General features: G+C 48.6%; 1 protein-coding gene across 3 annotated transcripts in view; it reads left to right on the top strand.

The window, feature by feature from the left end:
• The window catches only part of PAQR9 (progestin and adipoQ receptor family member 9), a 55917-nt gene that overhangs the window by 14430 nt on the left and 25014 nt on the right, over positions 1-16473 (top strand). The window contains exon 3 of one of the 3 annotated variants that reach the window (XR_001347556.2): positions 2465-2802. The exons of the other annotated variants lie outside the window; for them this stretch is intronic. The gene's annotated coding sequence lies outside the window, so the exon portion shown is untranslated. Of the gene's footprint in view, positions 1-2464; positions 2803-16473 lie in introns of those variants that run through there. 3 annotated transcript variants of the gene reach the window in all.

Genomic DNA, 16473 nt, shown 5'->3' with positions numbered 1-16473 from the left:
GTGAATTGTGCTGCTGTGAACGTCGTCATAGCATTTTTTAAATCACAGCAGCTCTTTGTCATGCAAACTCTCAGCCAATGGCCCTAAAAGTCACTGCCTGTCCTGTGGGGTTCAGCAGAAAATCAATTCCTGGGAAGAAGGAATAACGCAGAGTAAAGTGTGCAACCTGGGAGAAGGCAGCTTGGGGGAGGGCAGCCTGGGGAAGGGCAGCCTGGAGGAGGGCAGCCTGGAGGAGGGCAGCTTGGAGGAGGCTCTGGGAGCTGTTTCTGAGAACAAAGACTTCCCTGCGTTTGGACAGGGGAGGGAGCACTGGATGCAGACACAGAGCAAAGATTTCTCTCATTCCAAAATAACTTTTAACCTCTACACTGTTTAACAGTGGAACAATCTACCTTCATGAAATAAGTATTTCAGTGAAAATACACAGGCAGGAGCTAATTGATTATAGAAAATTTTCCAGAGTTGTGAGGGGAGTTGAAGGAGAGCTATCCCTGGGCTCTAAGACTGCTTTTACCCCAACACTGTCTCTCTATTCTATTTGATTTATTGTAACGCACACCCCATGGCATCCAGCCCCTTTTCCAGTCCTGGGGCCTGGTTTCCTGAGAGCCTGAAGGAAGGTTCACCACATCAATGGCCCTGCGGCTTCATCAATTTCTCACATATTCCCCATGAAATTGGTGAAGGAAATATTTGGCAAAGGTCTTCAGAAAAGCCATATCGTCACGGTCAAAGCAGTAAGACCTGGACAAGTAGACATAGGAGCTGCAGGTTGATCTGTGAGTCTTGGTGGCAGTTCTGGTGCACCTGCAAGGAGGTCACGGTCCTTACACCCGGGGGCTTGTGGCATCCAAGGGTGCTGTGAGGAAATGGTGAGGCTGGATTGTGGTGGCTGGCTGGGGGTTGAGCTCCCGTTGGTGCAAGCACTGTTGAAGCAGGAAACGGTATGACTTTACGAAGACTGTCTTTGTCTTTCTAATGCTTGAAGTATCAGTAGAAAAGACAAAAATTACCAAAGCTATAATTTCCAAAGTAAATCAGTGTAAACTTCGTTTGATATTTGTGTCATCTCCTCCAGAAGAAGTTGGAATCTGATGAGCTGTTGAAAGCTCTTAGAGAACCACATGCCTCAGAAGGGAAATACTCTCTGAGATAACAGTGACAGGAGCCACAGCAGGTCTCCAGGTACACTGGGGCCTGATCTCATCTGTATATTACACTAGGAAAATACCCTGGTAAATCCAGATCAAATTAGCAAATAGTAGACTCTTATCCCAATTTGTGCTATTTATTAAATTTCTGTTTTCAGTTTTTCTCATTTCTCTTTTCCTTTTTCATCAAAACTTGTGAAAACAATGTCTGAAGGTGGTGTGGTGAATTAGACAAAGCTTACACTTTGGGGTTGGAAAATAAGTTGGTGCAACCTCCCTTGGAAGGCAATTCAGCCAGTTATCAAAATGTGAAGTGCACCTACCCTTTGATCAGCAACTCTGTAAGGATTTGCCTTCCAGATGCATTCTCACACCAATAAGGAACATGTACAGCAAGTCATTGCAGCAAAAGATCAAAAATGCCCTAACCGTGCTGGCCAGTTGCTCAGTGGTTAGAACATTAGCCCACGGACTGAGGGTCTCTGGTTTGGTTCCAGTCAAAGGCACGCAGGCTTTGGATCCCCAGCCCCAGTCAGGGCATGTGTGAGAGGCAACCAATCTATATGTCTCTCTCACATTGATGTTCCTCTCTCTCTCTGTCTTTCCCCCTCCTTTCCACACTTTCTAAAAATCAATGGGAAAGATATCCTCCAGTGAGGATTAACACACAAAAAAAGTCCATCAGAAGGTACTATTTACCAGCGTATGGCCCATCCAAAGAATGCTCAGTGTGGAAGCAGGGCTGAAAAGCCCTGCCACTGCTGGGGGAATGAGAGAGATCTTTATGTACAGACTTACAAAACAAACACTGCTGCATGACAAAAGCAAGGTGTGAATATTTGAGCTTAAAAAAAAAAGGTACCTAGAGGTAGAAATACAGCATACACTGTGTTAGGCATCTTCTAAGGTGGCTCCCAATGATCTCTCAGCCCTGGTAACCATGCCCTATGTAATCCCTCCTTGAGTGTGTGCTCAATCTAGTGATGTGCCTTCTCATTAAAAAATTGCAGCAAAGCCCTAACTGGTTTGGCTCAGTGGATAGAGTGTCGGCCTGCGGACTAAAGGGTCCCAGGTTCGATTCTGGTCAAGGGCATGTACCTTGGTTGCAGGCACATCCCTAGTAGGGGATGTGCAGGAGGCAGCTGATCAGTGTTTCTCTCTCATCGATGTTTCTAACTATCTATCCCTCTCCCTTCCTCTCTGTAAAAAATCAATAAAAAATATATTTAAAAAAATTGCAGCAAAGGTGAGATGTCACTTCTGAGATTTGGTTATAAAAAACATTGGCTTCTTTTCTTCCCTTACTTTTCTAGCTCTTCTCGCCTGTTTATTCTGATGACATCAGTTACCATGCTGCGAGGTGCCCAGTGGAGAGGCCCATGTGGCAAGAAACTGAAGGAGGCCTCAGGCCAAAAGCCAGTTAAAGAAATGAGGCCCTCAGCCCAACAGCCTGTGAGAAACTAAATCTTCCAATACCCCTTAAGTGCACCTGAAAGCAGATCCTCCTAAGTGGAGTTGTGAGGTGACTGCAGCCCCAGCCAACAACTGACCATGACTTATGAGAGATCCTGAGCCAGAGGGCTCAGTTAAGCCGCTGGATTTCTGACCACAGAAAATGTGTGACAATAAATATTTGTTGTTTTGCCCTAAACAGTTTGGCTCAGTGGATAGAGCGTCGGCCTGTGGATTGAAAGGTCCCAGGTTCGATTCCCGTCAAGGGCATGTACCTTGGTTGCTGGCACATCCCCAGTGGGAGGTGTGCAGGAGGCAGCTGATCGATGTTTCCCTCTCATCGATGTTTCTAACTCTCTCTCCCTCTCCCTTCCTCTCTGTAAAAAATCAATAAAATATATTTAAATAAATAAATAATAAATAAATATTTGTTGTTTTAAACCACTAAGTTTTGGGGCAATTTGTTGCACAGCAGTAGGTAACTAATATAAGATTTATGTTTATTTATGCAATATGAAACTGACCACTGTGCTTGCCACTGGGGAAGGAAATTTAAAATTCTGGGGATCAGAGGTGGGAGGAAACTTCCTTTTTACTGTATACCCTTTAGTCTTTTTGAATATAATGTTTATTCAACAAACTACATTTTTAAATCCTCTCCAATAAACAATAATTTCAAAGGCCTATTTCTAACATTCACACATTAATTTTTTTCTATATCTACATACATTGGTTAATTACTCACAAAGAAGTTTTTGCAAACTTTAACTTGGGTACATATCACATCACTTCACATAAAAAAAGAGACTCTCTTTTCTTTCACCTTTTTGGGAAAGCAAGAAAAATGCCTTCTTTTACAGCCTCATCATCTGCCTCTCCTGGCCTTACAACCCCGTGCTGCAGCCACATCAATGTTCCAGTCCCCCACTGGAGCCTGTTTCCCAGCTCTGTCCCTTAACTCAAACATCCTCTCAACTTGAATGCTTTTCCTCCCAGGTGCCTTCCCTAATTCTTGTGCAAAATACAAGACCCAACTCCAGGTTCTTCCTCTGACACAGCCCACTCTTACCCGAACCCCCTCTCATTCCTGCCCCACAAATCCACCAATTCTGTTCCTGGATAGGCATCCCAGGTAAATTGGTCTCTCACTCCTTTGGACTATGCCTGTACTTTATACTTAGTTCCATGTAGGTCTTCACTCACTGTATTGTCATTTTTCTGTTTAGACAATAAGCTCCTTAGACAGATTTGCCAATTGGATAGAAGAAAGATCTCTAGCATAGTGCCATTTGCACAAGGGAACTTGATACACAACAAAGGTGTCATCACAAATCAATGGAGAAAAGGACAAATTGTGCAATAGATGATACACTGACTCACTGTGAAGAAAAAGAAAACCTGACCCCTATCTAACACCATGTGCCAAAGCAAGGCCATGGGATCATGACCACTTGGTGGGAAAATGCCCTTTTGAAAATGCACTTTCCAAACTATCAGAATGAATGAAAGATCTAATGGTCTAAGAACTCTAAGGAAGACAGAAGAAATTGTAATAAGGTGTCTTTGTGACCTTAGGAGTTGGAAAGCGTTTCTTAAATAAAACTTTACAAACACGCCCTGGCCGGTTTGGCTCAGTGGATAGAGCGTCGGCCTGCGGACTGAAGGGTCCCAGGTTCGATTCTGATCAAGGGCATGTACCTTGGTTGCGGGCGCATCCCCAATAGGGGGTGTGCAGGAGGCAGCTGATTGATGTTTCTCTCTCATCGATGTTTCTATCCCTCTCCCTTCCTCTCTGTAAAAAAAAAATCAATAAAATATATTTTTAAAAAAACTTTACAAACACAAACCATAAGGCAAAAATTTGATACATTCAATTACATAAAAAATTCAGGAGTTTTATTCAACAAAGACCATCATGGGCAAAGACCATAGATTAGAGGGTAGTAGAAGATATTGTAGTACCTAAAATGGAAAGGTATTAACATAGAATATATCAAGAAAAAGGCAGCAACTTTAAGAAGAGGAAGCCCAAAGTCCACCAAGCATATAAAAAGATACTCAATTTTGTTTATAATCTTAAAGAAATCCAACTTAAGATATCATTTGCTAGTATGCCTATATACCTACCTGTAAGATGGGTAAAAATTAGAAAGCTTGATACTGCCAAGTGTTGGTGGGAAAGTGAGATATATCATGCCCTGCTGATGGGGAGTTGTCACACGTACTGCTGCATAACAGAACACCCAAAACTTAGTAGCTTAATACAACAACCATTTCATTTAGCTCACAATTCTGTGTCTTCAAAATTTGGACTGGGCTCTGCCGGGCAGTCCAGTCTTCTGATCTCTTGACTCATCCCACTCTGACCTGAACTTCCAGTCCTATTGGAAAAAAATGCCCTCAGAAGATAATCTCCCAACTCTCCAGAGGCTTCCAGACCTCCTGGTTTACCATGACCAGGCCAAAGGACACCTTGCAAAGGAAGGACCTTGGTCATTATACTCTGTGACAGTTTTTGAAAATTTTGTATGAATTTAGATCATTTACTAAAATCAGTCATTTCTTTCATTAACCAATCCCAATGGCTATTTACTTTATGATGCATCTTTTCTTTCTTTTATAAGCACATTAAAATCAGTTTGGTTTTCCGCTTCCAATTTAATTAAGTTATCCACACAACTAAATCTAGACTTTGCAGAGTCAAATTTAATCTTTGTATTTGGCTTCAGAAAGGTGGGTGGTAAAGCAAATTAAGTACATTTTTTTAATCATTTTCTCCTTTAGTTACTATTTGTTTCTGATTTAAGGAATGTACCTATTGTTATGGGCAGAATGTTTGTGTCCCCACAAAATTTCTACTTTGAAATGCTAATCCTCAATGCATGGTATTAGGATGTGGAGCCTTGGGGGCAGAGCCCTTCTGAATGTGATTAGTGCCCTTATAAAAGAGACCCAGAAATCTCCCTCATCCCTTCCACCATGCAGGACACAGCAGGGAGGCAGCCATTGATGAACTAGAAAGTGGGTCTTCACCAGACCCCAAATCTGCTAGACTTGGTCTTGGACTTCCAGACCTGTGAGAAATAAACTTTTGTTGTTTAAGCCACCCAGCCCACGGTGTTTTTGTTATAGCAGCCCTAATGGACTATGGTGTCTGCCCTGTTTAAACAGAGTTTTCACTCAGATTTTAAAAACACAGAAGTCTTTGATTTTTGAGAAAATGAGGGACTATTAAAGAATAGCTTGAGAGTTTTCTTTTATAAACAGAAGGTGTTTTGTTTTCCCCCCAATCCTGTATAATTTAAATGTATATTTCAAAAGAATGTCAAATAATAGAACTTTGATTTTTCAATGTTTTTTAAAAACTTTCATTAACTTAATAAATGGTTTAAGAATGATAAAAGGGACAAAATAGAGGGAAAAATAAAAATCCTTAAAACTTAAATTTTAGTAAATCCAGATACTGTACTTGGCAATCAAATAAATACAAAAAAATTTCTCTTCAATAAATAAGTGGAAATACTATAATTCTGAGAGTTGCAGGACCAAGGAAGGTATATAATTTGAAGTGTTGGCAAAAGAAGCACTATAGAGTTGTGATAAGAAGAAGCACCCTACTTAAATAGAAGACATTAAATGCTTTATTTAGTTTTATTGGATTGACAATATATGCAAATCATTTAATTTGAAAGGTACAAAATAGTGCACAATGAAAGGTAAAGGCTCCTTCCTCCCATAATATACTTCTCCTCCTTGGAAGGGTATATATACCCTTCAATAAAATCTATACATTTATACCCTCCTTGGAAGGGTGTATATACCCTTCAATAACATCTATACATTTATAAATATATAAGAGAGCAAATTCATTGAGTCTTCCTCCCACAGAAATGGCAGTGTGCTGCATACACTGATCTCACTTTGTTTCTTTCTTTTCTTTTTTTTTAAATATATATTTTTATTGATTTTAGAGAGGAAAAGGGAGGGAGAGATGGAAACATTAATGATGAGAGAGAATCATTGATCGGCTGCCTCCTGCACATCCCCCACCGGGGATTAAGCCCACAACTCAGGCATGTGCCCTTGGCTGGAATCAAACCCGGGATCCTTCAGTCCACAGGCTGACGCTCTATCCACTGAGCCAAACCAGCTAGAGCACTTTGTTTCTTTTTTAAAGAACTTAATGATATATCTTAGAGATGTTTCTCTGTACATATAGATCTGCCTTATTATTTTAGTGGCTGCCTGCTATTGAAGGTATGTTATTATTTTATAATTATACTAGAGGCCCGTTGCACAAAAATTTTTGCACTCTGGGCCGGGGGGCGGGGGGCGGGGGAGGGGGGGGTCCCTCAGCCCGGCCTGTGCCCTCTCGCAGTCTGGGAACCCTTGGGAGATAACGACCTGCTGGCTTAGGCCTGCTCCCAGGTGGCAGAGGGCAGGCCCAATCCCTAGGTGCAGCCCCTGGTCGGGCTCAGAGCAGGGCCGATTGGGGAGTTGGGGCGCCGCCCCCTGTCATGCACAGAGCAGGGCGGATCAGGAGGTTGCGATGCCACCCTCAGTCACGCTCAGGGTAGGGCTGATTGGGGGGTTGGGGCACCGCCCTCTGTCACACTCAAGGCAGGGTCGATGGGGAGGTTGTGGCGCCACCCCCTGCCACGCACAGAGCAGGGCCGATCAGGGGGTTGGGGCACCACCCCCTGTCACACACAGAGCAGGGCGGATCAGGGGGGTTGGGGCACCGCCCTCTATCACCCACAGAGCAGGGCCGATCAGGGGGTTGGGGCGCCGCAACTGTCACACTCAGGGCAGGGCCGATGGGGTGGTTATGGCTCTACCCCGTCACACACAGAGCAGGGCCCGTGGTGGGGGGGGGGTTGGGGCGCCACACCCTGTCACACACAGAGCAGGGCCGATCAGGGGGTTAGGGCGCTGCACCCTGTCACACACAGAGCCGCAGGGCGATCAGGGGGTTGGGGAGCTCCCCCCTATCAGGCACAGAGCAGGGATGATCAGGGGGTTGGGGCGCCTTCCCCTGTCACGAACAGAGCAGGGCGGATAGGGAGGTTGTGGCCCCGCCCCCTGTCACACACAGAGCCACAGGGCGATCAGGGGGTTTGGGTGCTGCCCCCTGTCACGCTGATCCCGGGGCCAGGAGGCATATTACCCTTTTACTATATAGGATAGAGGCCTGGTGCATGGGTGGGGGCCGGCTGGTTTGCCCTGAAGGGTGTCCTGGATCAGGGTGGGGGTCCCCACTGGGGTGCCTGGCCAGTCTGGCTGAGGGGCTGAGGGCCGTTTTCAGGCTGGCGGGTGACTGAAGCTCCCAACCGCTCCTTTTTTTCTTTTTTTTTTATTCTGGGCCAGCTTTAGCTCTGAGGCTTGGCTCCAGCTCTGAGGCCTCGGCTGCTGAAAGCAGGTATCTGGTTTGTTTGGGTTCTATAATCAAAACACTATTTCAACTCCAGCTCTGAGATCCCGGCTGGCTGAAAGCAGGTTTCTGGGGTTTTGTTTAGCTTCTATATTTGTAACAATGTTTCAAACTGCAAGCTCAGAGGCCGTTAGCCTCAAGCGGGGAACGTTGGCTTCCTCCGTCACTGGAGCAAGCAAGCCTCCTGTTTGCTTCAAGCTGCCTGGCTGCCGGCCGCCATCTTGGCTGGCAGTTAATTTGCATATCGCCCTGATTAAACCATGGGAAGTGTAGCGGAGGTACGGCTAATTACCATGTTTCTCTATTATTAGATAGGATTGAAATTATACCCAGCATTTATTTCATCACTCTCTATTAATGGACATTTAAGTTATATTCAATATTTTTCTTTTATAAACTCTACTAGGGGCCCATTGCATGAATTTGTGCACCTTGAAAGGAACTGTGGGCTGCGAGGCTGCAGTGGGCACAGGGCGGGTTTTGGCCCATCCTCTGTGCCCCTGCCTGCCCCCTCCCACCATGGCCCCCGGTCCCCTGTCTGCTGGCTTGCCCCGGCTCCTGCTGCTGGTGGTTCCAAAGCACTTGCTTGGCACCTACTGACGGCGCAGAAGTGGTTGGGGTTAAGCGCCGTTAGGCGGAATGTGAGTGGCAACTGCTGCCCTGATTCTTCCCCTCAGGACCATGGGTAGGTGGAGAAGCCCTGAAGTGGTGATTGGGGCCCAGCAGCCGCCGCTCACACCTGCTGACTGTGCTTAACGGATCAGGGCCCAGTTCCCGGGCGCCGGCCAGCGGGTGCCAGTGGTGGCTCTGGTGACAGCAGCGGGTGTGAGCAGGGTTGGCGCCGGCAGCAGGTGCAAGCACCGGGCGGGACCATGGCATGTGAGAGCAAAGAATTTTCAGTAACCACCAGAGGTGATGACAGTGACCAGTGCCCTGCCTTGGTCTGGCACCCCTGCTCACCTGCTCCACCATCCTGCAGCAGCCGACACCTGCCATGTTCCACGCGTGCCCCCTGGTGGTCAGCGCACATCAAAGCAACTGGTTGTTTGGTTGTTCTGCCATTCGGTCTATTTGCTTATTAGCCTTTTATTATATAGGACTAGAGGCCCGGTGCACGAAATTCGTACACTCGGGGGAAGGGGATCCCTCAGCCTGGCCTATGCCCTCTCACAGACCGGGAGCCCTGTGACCGATCACCTCAAAGAGGTAGGCCCTGCCCACCTGGCCAGGGCTCCTCGATGGATTGCCCCCACAGAGGGAGGCCCAGGCTATCCGCTGCAGCACCGCCAGCTGGTAGCCTAGGCCTCCCTCTTTGGGGTGATCAATTGTGCCCCGCAAAGGAAGGCGCTGCCCATCCACCACAGCTGCCAGTCTATGGCCTGGGCCTCCCTCTGCAGGGGGATCATGTGATCAATTGTGCCCTGCAGAGGGAGGCCCCACCCACCTGCTGCAGCCCACCGGGTCCGTGGCCTGGGCCTCCCTCTTTGGGGCGATCATGGAGCCCCTCAATTGATCGATTGCTCCGCTGGCCGGTGGCCTTGGCCTCCCTCTGCAGTGTGATCATGGGGTGATGGCCAGGCCCCTGACCAATCACATCACACCTGCCTTGGCTGGCCTGTTGCCAGTGGGTGTCATAGCATGGTCGTCAGGAAGGTTGTCAGGATGGTTGTTCTGCTGTTTGGTCATTCGGTTGATTTGCATATTACACTTTTATTATTATAGATTGCGATGAATACCCTTTAATATATACCATTTTACATAGTGTATATCTCTAGGAAAAATAACAGAATTGAGTCAAAGAATATACACAATTAAAGTTCTGATAGACACTGTCAATTTGTCTTCCACAAAGGTTGTACTAACTAAGTTCTCACTCTCCCCAAACCTTGTCCATCTAGTTTCTGCATATTGTTTTTATCTTGGCCAATCAACTAGGTGAAAAATGGTATCTCCTGGGATTTTGCTTTGTGTTTCTCTTATTATGAGTGAGTTGAGCATTTTTTACATGTTTAAGAGAAGGAATGGTCTTAATCAGGGTGAACTCTAATATAAAAAGGGGTAGAATATTTCGGTATTATCAGCCAAGTTAAGACCAGAAGGGAATGCATTTTCATGGGAAAAAGAGAACCTGGAAAAGTCCTGACCTGTCCCCACAAACAAGGCCCTCAACATTACCTCTCTACCCACACTACTGTTCTATACTGGGCCCCAGCTCTCAGCAGATGTTGTAGGAGCCTTGCCCATCAAACTGAGATAACATCATACATCACCTGGTACCAAAATGTACCAAAGTGAGGCCCTCATTTCCAAAATGCCTCATCCCTTCAATTCCCCAGCCCTGCTCTGACCTGATTCCCCTCTCTGTCTTTGCCCCTGACCTTTTTAAATTAACTCTGTCTGACCCTGGCTAGTGTGGTTCAGTTGGTTGGAGTGTCATCCTGTACACCAAAAGGTGACCAGTTGATTCCCAGTCAGGGCAACTACCCAGGTTGTGGGCTTGATCCCAGGTGGGGATGTATGCAGGAGGCAACCAATCAATGATTCTCTCATTGATGTTTCTCTCTTTCTCTTTCTCAAATCAATGAAAAAATTAAATCAATTCCATCAAATAGAAATATAATATGAGCTACATAGGTAATTTAAAATTTTCTAGGAGCTACATTTTAAAAAAGTAGAAACAATTTAATTACTTTTAATATTTTAATATATAATAATATATCCAAAATATGATTTCAACATGCAATCAACTTTAAAATTATTAATATTTTACATTCTTTTTGAATTCAGTCTTTGTAATGTGTATTTATATTATAGCACACCTAAAGCCACATTTTAATGGCCCAATAATGGCATATGGCTAGACCTGTCTTTCAGCAATGTTAGATCCGTATTCCCTAAATGCCCTCTACCCTTCTATATAGTCGGTCTTTCCCTAGAGCACTTTTCCTTCCTCCTCCAGGAAGAGGAAGTTCAGGCCCTCTCTTAAGGTCACTGCACCACCCTCGGGCATTTCCAGTGGAGGCCACTGATTCTTCTATACACCAGAACTTCCATGTGTGAAAGTATGTCTGTAGGATGAATTTCCAAAAGGGAAACTGCACAGTGAAACAGTATTTACACTGCTAATTTTGATAGATATTGTTAAATTGTCTTCTGAAGGTGCTACACCAATTCATACTCCCTGGGTGCATATGTCTATGTTTTTAATTGTTACATAATATTCTGAAATACAGAGGATGTACATCATACTGTAGAGGCCCCTTTTGACACAGGACATTAGGTTGTTTCCAATTGTTGCATTACAAACAATGCTGCAATAATCATCCTTATATGTGCTCCCTTGTGCATCTATTTTTCGAAGACAATTAAATAAAACAAAGAAAGCAAAGGGAGCAACTGTAGCACAAAGGCTCTAAGGTGGAACAGATGATATTCTAAGTTATGTTGATATGTTTTCCTAAAGTTCTAAAACATTACAATTCTGAAATAAGCACTACATGATTACCTCTATGCTTCTCAAACCATTCCTAGACCAGGAAAAAAGATAGAAAGCTCTTTAGTTCATTGTATATGTTGCCATATCCTTAATATCAAAACCTGCTACAAAATGTGAAACACAAAAATTCTAGAACAATTTTACTTATCTAATCTAATAAAAGAGAAACATGCAAATTGACCACACCTCTGCTATGCCCCAAGCCATGCCCACCAGCAGATAAGAGCGACTATATGCAAATTAACCCAACCAAGATGGCTGCCGGTAGCCACAGAGCTGGAGCAAGCAGGAGGCTTGGTTGCCCCGGTGATGGAGGAAGCCAAGCTTCCCGCATGCCCTGGCTGGCTGTGGCCTCCGCTCAAGGCAACAAAGTTTCAATTATGTACGATAAATAAATCCCAGATACCTGCTTCCAGCCAGCCTCCACTGGGAACTTGGGTGGCTGGGGGCCATGGCCAGTCTGCAAACAGCCATCATCCCCTCACCCAGGCTGGCCAGGCACCCCAGCAGGACCCCCACCCTTATGCAGGACACCCTTCAGGGCAAACCAGCCAGACCCCACCCATGCACCAGGCCTCTATCTACACTAATAAAAGAGAAACATGGTAATTAGCGTACGACCGCTACCCTTTTCATTGGCTAATCAGTGAGTATATAAATTAACTGTCAGCCAAGATGGCGACCGGCAGCCAGGCAGCTGATGCGAACAGGGAGGCTTGCTTCCTTCAGTGACAGAGGACTCCAACGTTCCCCGCCTGCCTTGCCGGCCTCTGAGCTTCAGTTGGAAACATTGTAACATTTATAGAAGATAAACAAAACCCCAGAAAACTCCTGTCAGTCAGCTGGGATCTCAGAGCTGGAGTCGCAACATTGTTTCGAATACAGAAAACAAAGGCCAGAAACCTGCTTTCAGCCGACCCTCAGAGAGAAAGCCGGCTCTCAGCTCCAGTGACAGTCATAGAAGGTAAATAAATGCCAGAATAAAAAAAAAAAAGAAAAAAAGGAGAGGTTTGGAGCTCCAGTCGCCCGCCAGCCTGAAAACGGCCCTCAGCTCCTCACCCAGGCTGGCCAGGCACCCCAGTGGGGACCCCACCCTGAAGCAACAAGATGGCGGCTAATTTGCATACTGAAGGCAGGCGGCAGCAGGCAAGGCTGTCTGCGGTCTGGGACCCGGATCTGTGACCCTGCCGGGCGGGATCAGCGGAGCCGCGAGGCCTCCCGGCACCGGGATCAGCGTGACAGGGGGCAGCACCCAAACCCCCTGATTGCCCTGCGGCTCTGTGTGTGACAGGGGGCAGCGCCCCAACCCCCTGATCGGCCCTGCTCTGTGGGTGATAGAGGGCGGCGCCCCAACCCCCCCCTGCCCCACGGGCCCTGCTCTATGTGAGACGGGGTAGAGCCATAACCTCCCCATTTGGCCCTGCCCTGAGTGTGACAGTGGCGGCACCCCAACCCCCTGATCAGCCCTGCTCTGTGTGTGACAGGGTGTGGCGCCCCAACTCCCTCCCCCCCCCACGGGCCCTGCTCTGTGTGTGACAGGGGGCGGTGCCCCAACTCCCCTATTGGCCCTGCTCTGTGCATGACAGGGGGGAGCTCCTCAACCCTCTGATTGGCCCTGCTCTGTGTGTGACAGGGGGGAGCTCCTCAACCCCCTGATAGGCCCTGCTCTGGGTGTGACAGGGTACGGAGCCCCAACCCCCCTGATGGGCCCTGCTCTGTGTGTGACAGGATACGGAGCCCCAACCCCCCTGATGGGCCCTGCTCTGTGCGTGACAGGGGGGAGCTCCCCCAAACCCTGATTGACCCTGCTCTGTGCATGACAGGGGGGAGTTCCCCAAACCCCCTGATTGCCCTGCGGCTCTGTGTGTGACAGGGGGCAGCGCCCCAACCCCCTGATCGGCCCTGCTCTGTGCGTGGCAGGGGGTGGCGCCACAACTTCCCTATCGACCCTGCCTTGAGTGTGACAGGGGGTGGTGCCCCAACCCCCCAATCGGCCCTACCCTGAGTGTGACTAGGGGTGGCATTGCAACCTCCCCATCTGCCCTGCTCTGTGCATGACAGGGGGCGGCGCCCCAACTCCCCAATCGGCCCTGCTCTGAGCCCGACCAGGGGCTGCACCTAGGGATTGGGCGTGCCCTCTGCCACCCGGGAGCAGGCCTAAGCCAGCAGGTCGTTATCTCCTGAGGGGTCCCAGACTTCGAGAGGGCACAGGCCGGGCTGAGGGACCCCTTCTCCCCCCGGAGTGCACAAATTTTTGTGCACCGGGCCTCTAGTCCTATCTAATAAAGATCTGTGATCTTGAAGGGAGAGAACGCTACCCTTCCATTGGCTACTGGGCACTGGGTGCAGGCCCAGGGTGCAGCCTGCCTGCGGCCCTCTGATCTGCAATCACAAAGGGAGGGGCGGGGCCACAGGCATGGCGGCACCCAGGGCATCCGGTGCAGCAGTGCCTGCAGCCCCCGGATTGGCAATGAAGAAGGGAGGGGTGGAGCAGCAGGCATGGCAGCATCCAGGGCACCGGGTGAAGGCACAGGGTGCAGCTGTGCCTGCAGCCCTCTGATCTGCTATCATGAAAGGAGGGGTGGGGCCACAAGCATGGCGGCACCCAGGGCATCCGGAGCAGTCGTGCCTGTGGCCCCTGGATATGTGATCATGAAGGGAGGGGCGGGGCAGCAGGCATGGCAGCACCCTGAGCACCGGGTGCAGGCCCAGGGTGCAGCCTGCCTGCCGCCATCTGATCTGCAATCGCGAAGGGAGGGGCTGGGCCGCAGGCATGGCGGCACCCAGGGCACCGGGTGCTGAGGTGCCTGTGGTCCCCTGATCTGAGATCGGGAAGTGAGGGGCGGGGCCACAGGCAGGGGAGATGGGGGCTGGTGGGGCGACCGCAGAGGTCAGCCAGCACTCAGCCCCCAACCGGCTCTCCCTGGGAGTCTGGATTGGAGGGCGCTCTCCCTGGGAACCCAGAAATCCACCTCCCAGGGCAACTGCGCAGAAACCAAGCCTGGTGAGCCATGGAGAGGGCGACCTACCTGGAGGCCACGCAGCTTTTATAGTTGAAGTCGCCCTGGATGGAGGACTGGGGGTTGCAGGGATCAGAGTCGGCCAAGTCAGCCATGGAACCCCGGGTCCCCGCCGAATGACTAGAGCACATGGACTTCAATGGTCCTCCGTCACTTGCTGAGCAGCAGTCAGCCTGGACCAGGAATCAAACCCAAAACCTGACAGAATGGAACCCAAACCTTTGCTGTGGCAGAGGAGCTCCGACCCACAGCAGGGGCCAGGGCACACCAGAGGGATTTTGTTGAGGGGCCCTGACAGGCAGCACCCTGAGCAGTGGGTTAGAACCTCCTACTGATACAGCAAGGTTGCGGGTTGGATCCCTGATCAGGGCACAGACAAGAAGCAACCAAAGAGAGCATAGTAAGTGGAACAACACACTGATGTTTCTCTCGCTCCCTTCCTCTCTCTAAAATAATCAATCAATAAAAATGAAAATAAAAAATAAACCCTCTGGCCCTAACCAGTTTGGCTCAGTGGATAGAGCATCGGCCTGTGGACTGAGGGGTCTCGGGTTCAATTCTGGTCAAGGGCATATACCTTTGTTGCGGGCACATCCCCAGTAGGGGGTGTGCAGGAGGCAGCTGATTGATGTTTCTCTCTCATCGATGTTTCTCACTCTCTATCCCTCTACCTTCCTCTCTGTAAAAATCAATAAAATATATTTTAAAAAAATAAAAATAAACCCTCTGGTTTGCAGAGTTGCTAAAACAGTTAGAAAGCAAAGTCTCATCCCTTCCCGTTCATTCAACAAATACTTCATATGCTCCTTCAATAATCACACTGGGAATGGGTGTTTGTTTGTTTGTTTTGGTTAATCCTCACTTGAGGACATTTTTGCATTGATTTTTATTTTTTTATTTTTTATTTTTACAGAGAGTGGAAGGGAGGGAGAAAGAAACTAAAATGAGAGACATCAAATGGTTGTCTCTTGCTGAATCCCCAACCAGGGCCCTGGATTAAGCCGGCAACCCAGGTATGTGCCTTCGATTGGAATCCAACCTGGTACCCTTCAGTCTGCCTGCAGAAGCACTATCCACTGAACCAAACCAGCATTTTTTTTTCTTTTTAAGCCCTCCTCTAAGGATATGTTCTTTTCATTGATTCTAGAGAGAGGAAGGGAGAGGGAAAGAGAGAGAGAAACATTGATCAGTTGCCCAAGCAACCCACAACCTGTGTATGTGCCCTCACCTGGAATCAAACTCATGACCCTTTGGTGCGTGGGAGGACACTCTAACTACTGATCCACACCAACCAGGGCCTGGAGGTACAATGAGTTCCCTCAGGGGGAGTGCTGCTCATCCAGAAGCCGGGCTCATGGCTGGTGAGTGCAGCAGAGGTGGCAGGAACCTCCACGGCAGCACTGAGGAGCAGCGAGCCGAGTGGTAGGGAGCAGCAAGCAGGCGGGCAGTAAGGAGCGAGGGGTCCCAGACTGTGAGAGGGCACAGGCCGGGCTGAGGGATTCCCCCCACCCCCAGTGCACGAATTTCGTGCACCGGGCCTCTAGTCCTATATAATAAAAGGGTAATATGCAAATTGACCCTAACAGCAGAACGACTGGGAATGACTATGACACACACTGACCACCAGGGGGCAGACGCTCAATGCAGGAGCTGCCCCCTGGTGGTCAGTGTGCTCCACAGGGGAGCTCTTTCTCAGCCCACAAGCCAGGGCTGACGGCTGCCAGTACAGCGGTGGTGGTGGGGAGCCTCTCCTGCCCTCCTTCAGCAGCGCTAAAGGATGTCCGACTGCAGCTTAGGCCTGCTCCTCCGCTGGTAAGTGGACATCCTCCGAGGGCTCTCGGCTGCCAGAGGGATGTCTGACTGCCAGCTTAGGCCAATCCCCTGGGTAGCAGGCCTAAGCCAGCAGGTGGTCATCCCCGAGGG

This window comes from Myotis lucifugus, unplaced genomic scaffold (genome assembly GCF_000147115.1).
Source record: "Myotis lucifugus unplaced genomic scaffold, Myoluc2.0 scaffold_21, whole genome shotgun sequence".
Classification (NCBI taxonomy): Eukaryota; Metazoa; Chordata; class Mammalia; order Chiroptera; family Vespertilionidae; genus Myotis; species Myotis lucifugus.
The sequence above is the reverse complement of the archived record's forward strand: the minus strand, read 5'-3'. Positions and strand labels throughout refer to the sequence as shown.